The following is a 6,833-nucleotide window of genomic DNA, read 5'->3' as shown; positions in this document are numbered from 1 at the left end:
CTCTCTACAGGGTGATTTGCTCGTAGCTGAATTCTGTACAGGTGATTTGTTTGCAGCTGAGCTCTTTACAAAATGGTTTCTTTGTAGCTGAACTCTCTACAAAGTAACTTCTTCTAACTGATCTTTCTACAGGGCAATTTGTTTCTGGCAGAATTTTCTACAGGATGATTTCTTTGCAGCTGAACTCTCTACATGGTGGTTTCTTTGTAGCTGAACTCTCTACAAGGTAATTTCTTCTAGCTGATCTCTCTACAGGGAGATTTGTTTGTAGCTGAACTATCTACAAGGTAACTTCTTCTAGCTGATCTCTCTACAGGGTGATTTGCTCGTAGCTGAATTCTGTACAGGTGATTTGTTTGCAGCTGAGCTCTTTACAAAATAGTTTCTTTGTAGCTGAACTCTCTACAAAGTAACTTCTTCTAACTGATCTTTCTACAGGGCAATTTGTTTCTGGCAGAATTTTCTACAGGATGATTTCTTTGCAGCTGAACTCTCTACAGGGTGATTTGCTCGTAGCTGAATTCTGTACAGGTGATTTGTTTGCAGCTGAGCTCTTTACAAAATGGTTTCTTTGTAGCTGAACTCTTTTCAAACACATCTTAAGTAGCTAAAGTCTTTGAGCAGGCTGTAGGACCAGGTGTCCTACAGACCTTCAGCACTTGTGCTGTAAAGCATTAATAAATAAACTAGTGTCCATTTGGTTCTACTTGGGGTACTTAGAGATAATGAGTTACTCTCTCTAGAATTCCTATGGATATAATTACATGAAAATAACAAGGAGAAAACATCCTGACCACCTGGTAGACTCCTGTAAGTGTTTGAGGGTAAATCGGATGGCTGCAGGTTCGAGGCTACCTAGGTCCAGTCATGGATTTTTTCTCCATTCTCCAACTTTTCAAACACATCTTAAGTAGCTAAAGTCTTTGAGTAGGCTGTAGGACCAGGTGTCCTACAGACCTTCAGCACTTGTGCTGTAATTAAAGCATTAATAAAATAAATAAAACTCTCTACAAGGTAACTTCTTCTAACTGATCTTTCTACAGGGCAATTTGTTTGTGGCAGAATTTTATACAGGGTGATTTCTTTGCAGCTGAGCTCTCTACATGGTGGTTTCTTTGTAGCTGAACTCTCTACAAGGTAACTTCTTCTAGCTGATCTCTCTACAGGGTGATTTGTTTGTAGCTGAACGATCTACAAGGTAACTTCTTCTAGCTGATCTCTCTACAGGGTGGTTTCTTTGTAGCTGAATTCTCTACAAGGTAACTTCTTCTAGCTGATCTCTCTACAGGGTGATTTGTTTGTAGCTGAATTCTGTACAGGTGATTTGTTTGCAGCTGAGCTCTTTACAGAATGGTTTCTTTGTAGCTGAACTCTCTAAAAGGTAATTTCTTCTAACTGATCTTTCTACAGGGCAATTTGTTTGTGGCTGAATTTTCTACAGGGTGACTCCATTGCAGCTGAACTCTCTACTTGGTGGTTTCTTTGTAGCTGAACTATGTACAAGGTAATTTCTTCTAGCTGACCTCTCTACAGGGTGATTTGTTTGTAGCTGAATTCTGTACAGGTGATTTGTTTGCAGCTGAGCTCTAAACAGAATGGTTTGTTTGTAGCTGAACTCTCTACAAGGTAACTTTTCTAGCTGATGTCTCTACAAGGTGACTAGTTTGTAGCTGAACTCTCTACATGGTGGTTTCTTTGTAACTGAACTTTCTACAAGGTGACTTCTTCTAGCTGATCTAACACAGGGTGATTTGTTTGTAGCTGAACTCTCTACAAGGTAACTTCTTCTAGCTGATCTCTCTACAGGGAGATTTGTTTGTAGCTGAACTCTCTACAGGTGATTTGTTTGAAGCTGAACTCTCTAAATGATGGTTTCTTTGTAGCTGAACTCTCTACAAGTTAACTTCTTCTAGCTGATCTCTCTACAGGGTGATCTGCTTGTAGCTGAACTATCTACAAGATAACTTCTTCTAGCTGATCTCTCTACATGGTGATTTGTTTGTAGCTGAATTCTGTATAGGTGATTTGTTTGCAGCTGAACTCTTTAAATAATGGTTTCTTTGTAGCTGAACTCTCTCAAGGTAACTTCTTCTAGCTGATGTCTTTACAGGGTCACTAGTTTGTAGCTAAATTCTCTACATGGTGGTTTCTTTGTAACTGAACTCTCTACAAGGTAACTTTTTCTAGCTCATCATTCTACAGGGTGATTTATTTGTAGCTGAATTCTGTACAGGTGATTTGTTTGCAGCTGAACTCTTTAAAGAATGGTTTCTTTGTAGCTGAACTCTCTACAAGGTAACTTCTTCTAGCTGATGTCTCTACAAGGTCACTAGTTTGTAGCTGAGCTCTCTACATGGTGGTTTCTTTGTAACCGAACTCTCTACAAGGTGACCTCTTCTAGCTGATCTTTCTACAGGGTGATTTGTTTGAAGCTGAACTCTCTACAAGGTAACTTCTTCTAGCTGATCTCTCTACAGGGAGATTTGTTTGTAGCTGAACTCTCTACATGATGGTTTCTTTGTAGCTGAACTCTTTACAAGATAACTTCTTCTAGCTAATCTCTCTACAGGGAGATTTGTTTGTAGCTGAACTCTCTACATGATGGTTTCTTTGTAGCTGAACTCTCTGCAAGGTAACTTCTTCTATTGATCTCTCCACAGGGCGATTTGTTTGTAGCTGAACTCTACAAGGTGATTTTTTCTAGCTGAACTATCTCTTTCCATAGTTGCATGAACTCCCTACAAGGTAACTTCTTCTAGCTGATCTCTCTACAGGGTGACTTGTGTGTAGCTGATCTCTATACAGGTTTCTTATTTCTAGCTGATCTCTTGAATTTTCTTCAGGGTGACTGCTCTATTAGGATGACTGCTCTATTAGAGTATCTCGATCTCGCTGCACCAAGTTGGATTTCGTGTTATAACTCCGTGGCTTTAAGTCTGATTCTTTTACACCATTGATGAGCTATTCTAAGATGATTACTGCATCTGTACAACGATTTTCAAAGCATTACCCCAAGCGGTTTATCTGGTAGGCGTGGCAAGCAATGGTTTTTTATTAGCTAATCTCGATTGCGTAATTGTTACACACTGTTGGTTTTTTCGTTGTATCTTCCTGTTTTTTAGCTCGATTTCTTTCAAACCACAAAAGGTTTGAGGTTCAATAGTTAACCTATTCACCCACCGATTTTCAGCTTCTTCCCATACGCGGTTTACCCTGTAGGCGTGACAACATATTGGTGTTATTTTTCGTGAATAATCGCTCATAACTCTTTGCCTGTTTATCGTATTCCAGCCAAAGTTGGTACCGAGATGCGCCTTTATACCCCCCTTCTGTGTGCCAAATTTCAAGGCAATCGGATATGGCGTTCGAGTTTTTGTAAGTGTGCGACAAGAAAAAGAAAAATAATAAGAAAAAAAAACAACGAAGAAACTGAGCCAATTTTTGAAGTCGCATATCTCGGGAACGCGCGAAGCGATTTCGCTCAAATTTGGAATGTGGAGTACTGCAGTTGGAGGGCATGTCCACAGCAAAAATTGTCTTGTTTCATCAAGGAAGCACAGAGCTACGGAGGTGCGAAAATTGCGTTTTCTTTCTTCCTGTCAATATACTCACGGGTGTTACGCGCCGGGCGAATTTTTTTTTGGGCACACTTTGGACTTAGAAAATTTTCACGAAATATTTTTTCCGGATAATGTTGTGTACGTATCCTGGATACTGACATGTTGAAGCCGACTAGTTAGCAGGGCCAACAACGTCGTGTTCTCCGCCAGACTGGTAGCCGCTAGAAAAGAAGGGCGAAAAAATTGAGCCAGTTTAGAAGAACTCTTTCCTCCTGCCGTTTTTTCAGAAGGACTGTTCTTACCTTGTTTCTCTCACTGGCTGCCTCGCTGGCTGCCTCGCTGGCTGCCTCATCACTATGAACTGATTTGTCAGTGGCGTCTCGCATCACCTGGCAGCACAGAGCTATTCACAGGTTGGTGAAGAAGCAGCTTGTGTTTTATTCTTGACACCACTGTGTGTGTGTGTGTCTCGTTTTTGTGCTATGTATTAAACTGTTTGTACCTCCTGCAAGGAAGAACAACTTAAGCCGATTGCATTGAGGTTAAACAATAAATCAAATTGTGTGTGTGTGTGTGTGTGTGTGTGTGTGTGTGTGTGTGTGTGTGTGTGTGTGTGTGTGTGTGTGTGTGTGTGTGTGTGTGTGTGTGTGTGTGTGTGTGTGTGTGTGTGTGTGTGTGTGTGTGTGTGTGTGTGTGTGTGTGTGTGTGTGTGTGTGTGTGTGTGTGTGTGTGTGTGTGTGTGTGTGTGTGTGTGTGTGTGTGTGTGTGTGTGTGTGTGTGTGTGTGTGTGTGTGTGTGTGTGTGTGTGTGTGTGTGTGTGTGTGTGTGTGTGTGTGTGTGTGTGTGTGTGTGTGTGTGTCACTATAGGTGTTACGAATTCTCTCATGGAAGAACGGCTCTGTCGAATGTGTTGAGTTTTAATTTTTTTTTTAAATCTGACATTAGATAACTTGTTTGTTTTTATCTGTTGTACCAGTTATAACTGAACAAGGGATGGTCACTACCTATGTGTGGTTCTAGCTGTAAAACCATCTACGACTGTGCAGATGGTCCTACTGAGTATTGGAACTATAATATTATGTTGCTGAACATCAGTTGTGGTTTTTGTCATCTTATTAGTATTACCAAATTCTACTTTCTCAGAAAGAAATGTGAAAAATTATTTGCTATTCTATTGTAGGTACAATTAAGTGACTGATATTTGTAGTGACATTAAGTCCCAATAGAAAATAACATTTCGCTACTTAGAGATGTTCCTTGCCCTATAGAGATGCTACTGTTATATACGTTAATTCACCTATCAATGTATTACCCTACTATCCTGCCCTTGGGCATATATGGGGATTTCTAACAGCTGAATGTCAAATGACCCATAGAAGGGCAAACCTATTGTGTCAAATCCTCACTTATCCACACAGAGATATGACAAGTTACAAGAAAAAGTATACTTGTGTGCTTAATGAATGATTATCAAAATTAATGTCCTATAGTGCGGCAACAGTTTTGTGTCAATTCTCCCTGTAAATACATTGATAGGTGTATTATAGATATTTTAATTTTCATCACCACTTTATTATGTGGTAACGTGGTCATGATTTTGTGTGATGTTGTGTGTATTGGGTATGATGTTCTTATTTGTAGGTGGAAACTCAGATATTGCAAGCAACTGGCTAGGGAATTCAACGTCTAATGAGGTAACCTAACACACTACAGAATGCCAAGAAATGCTTATTGGATCGAAGTCATCTCATCTTTATGCAATCACTGTGAGAATAAGGACTCATTGTTCCAACTAGTCTCCATGCCAGACAGTTTGTGTGGGGGTGGCAAATAAGCTTCTAGTCACTGTTGCACACATTCTGTGACCACTGTGGAATGTTGGCAGAGCCAATCAGATTGCCTTGCGGGCTCTATAAAACAAACACCAATTATTCAAATTCTTACTGTAATAAAGGACTGAAGTTTAACAATGCCAGGATATTTGTTCCCCTTGTACAGAGCTCTTATAATCATTGGATTTGTGAAGTAGTGGAATTGTCGAGGAAGACCTTCAGCAATGTTTCAAATACATCATGACATTACCAGTACAATTTTCGACTCAGCTTGCTCAGACGTGACTGGCATGATTCATCCTTGCCACAAAATTTGCCTCAGCTTGCTCAGACGTGACTGGCACGATTCATCCTTGCCACGATTCATTCTTGCCACAAAATTTACCTCAGCTTGCTGGCACGATTCATCCTTGCCACAAAACAATAGTGTGATGTAATCTAATTGCATGTCAGTTTATTCATAGAAAGTGTACAACAGTGATCAGACTGTTTATTTCTCGCCCCCACACAAACTGTCTGGCATGTGAGACTAGTTAGGTACCTATATACAAATGTTGTACTTTTGCTGCATATTCAAGTTTTTTTGTTATTCAGACAAAATAATTGTTAAATCTGCAATAATGGGTAAATATGTGGGAGCTGATGAAAACAGAAAAGAAACTCACTGTAGTTTCTAATAACTATGTTACATACTGTGCAGGAATTGTGATCCACAGATGTGATTACTGTTAACCATTTAATTGAGTGACTGACAGTCTACTTGCTGGCTAATGTAGTACATAGTTCTACGTATATGACTCAACCATACAGTTAAGGTACATCTTTTTTATAAAGGACAAAAATTACCAATCTTTAAGAGGTTTCATTGTAGACAAATTTGTAAATTCTCAGTGCTATCTCTTATACAGGTTGTTGTACAGGAACATTTCTAATATTATTGGTAATTAGAACTGCTCCCGTACAGTATGAGTCAAGCATATGTTGAATGACCTAGTGTATGTATGGTATAATTATGTACATATATATAAACTTATCTATTGAAACCACTACGTACGTATGTAACGAACAGTTTGAGACCAACTGAGGAAATCTTACTGAGAGTTTGTCCTTTAAATTGTATTCTATAGGAACCACAGAAATTTTTCTTTATAGTGGAGGGTACTTTAAGAGAGGTTCTACAGTTAGATAATCCATCAATGCTTTTTAAATTCAGGAGTAAGAGTTACATGGTGCAAGTCAAGGTTGTCGACCAACAGGAAGAATTGTATGCAAAAGAAAATGAACAAGTAGCTACAGGTATCAAAACACACATATCCAATGATCAATAAGTGGGTGTGGTTCCATGGTAGTCTACAGGCTCCCATAAGCAGGCATAGCACTTTTCTTGATGCCATGCAGACTTGTTGCGTACAACAACACAAACCTAATAAGTGGGCATAAT

General features: G+C 39.4%; 1 long non-coding RNA gene across 1 annotated transcript; it reads left to right on the top strand.

The window, feature by feature from the left end:
* The first annotated feature begins 3,686 nt into the window (after positions 1-3,686).
* LOC136268796 (uncharacterized) lies at positions 3,687-5,355 on the top strand. The gene is made up of 2 exons (XR_010707127.1): positions 3,687-3,973; positions 5,202-5,355. It is a non-coding gene; the product is annotated as an uncharacterized lncRNA (long non-coding RNA).
* Positions 5,356-6,833: the final 1,478 nt, after the last annotated feature.

The sequence above is a fragment of the Dysidea avara genome, chromosome 10, assembly GCF_963678975.1.
Source record: "Dysidea avara chromosome 10, odDysAvar1.4, whole genome shotgun sequence".
NCBI classification, from domain to species: Eukaryota; Metazoa; Porifera; class Demospongiae; order Dictyoceratida; family Dysideidae; genus Dysidea; species Dysidea avara.
Note: the sequence above shows the minus strand (reverse complement) of the source record. Positions and strands in the feature narration are given on the sequence as shown.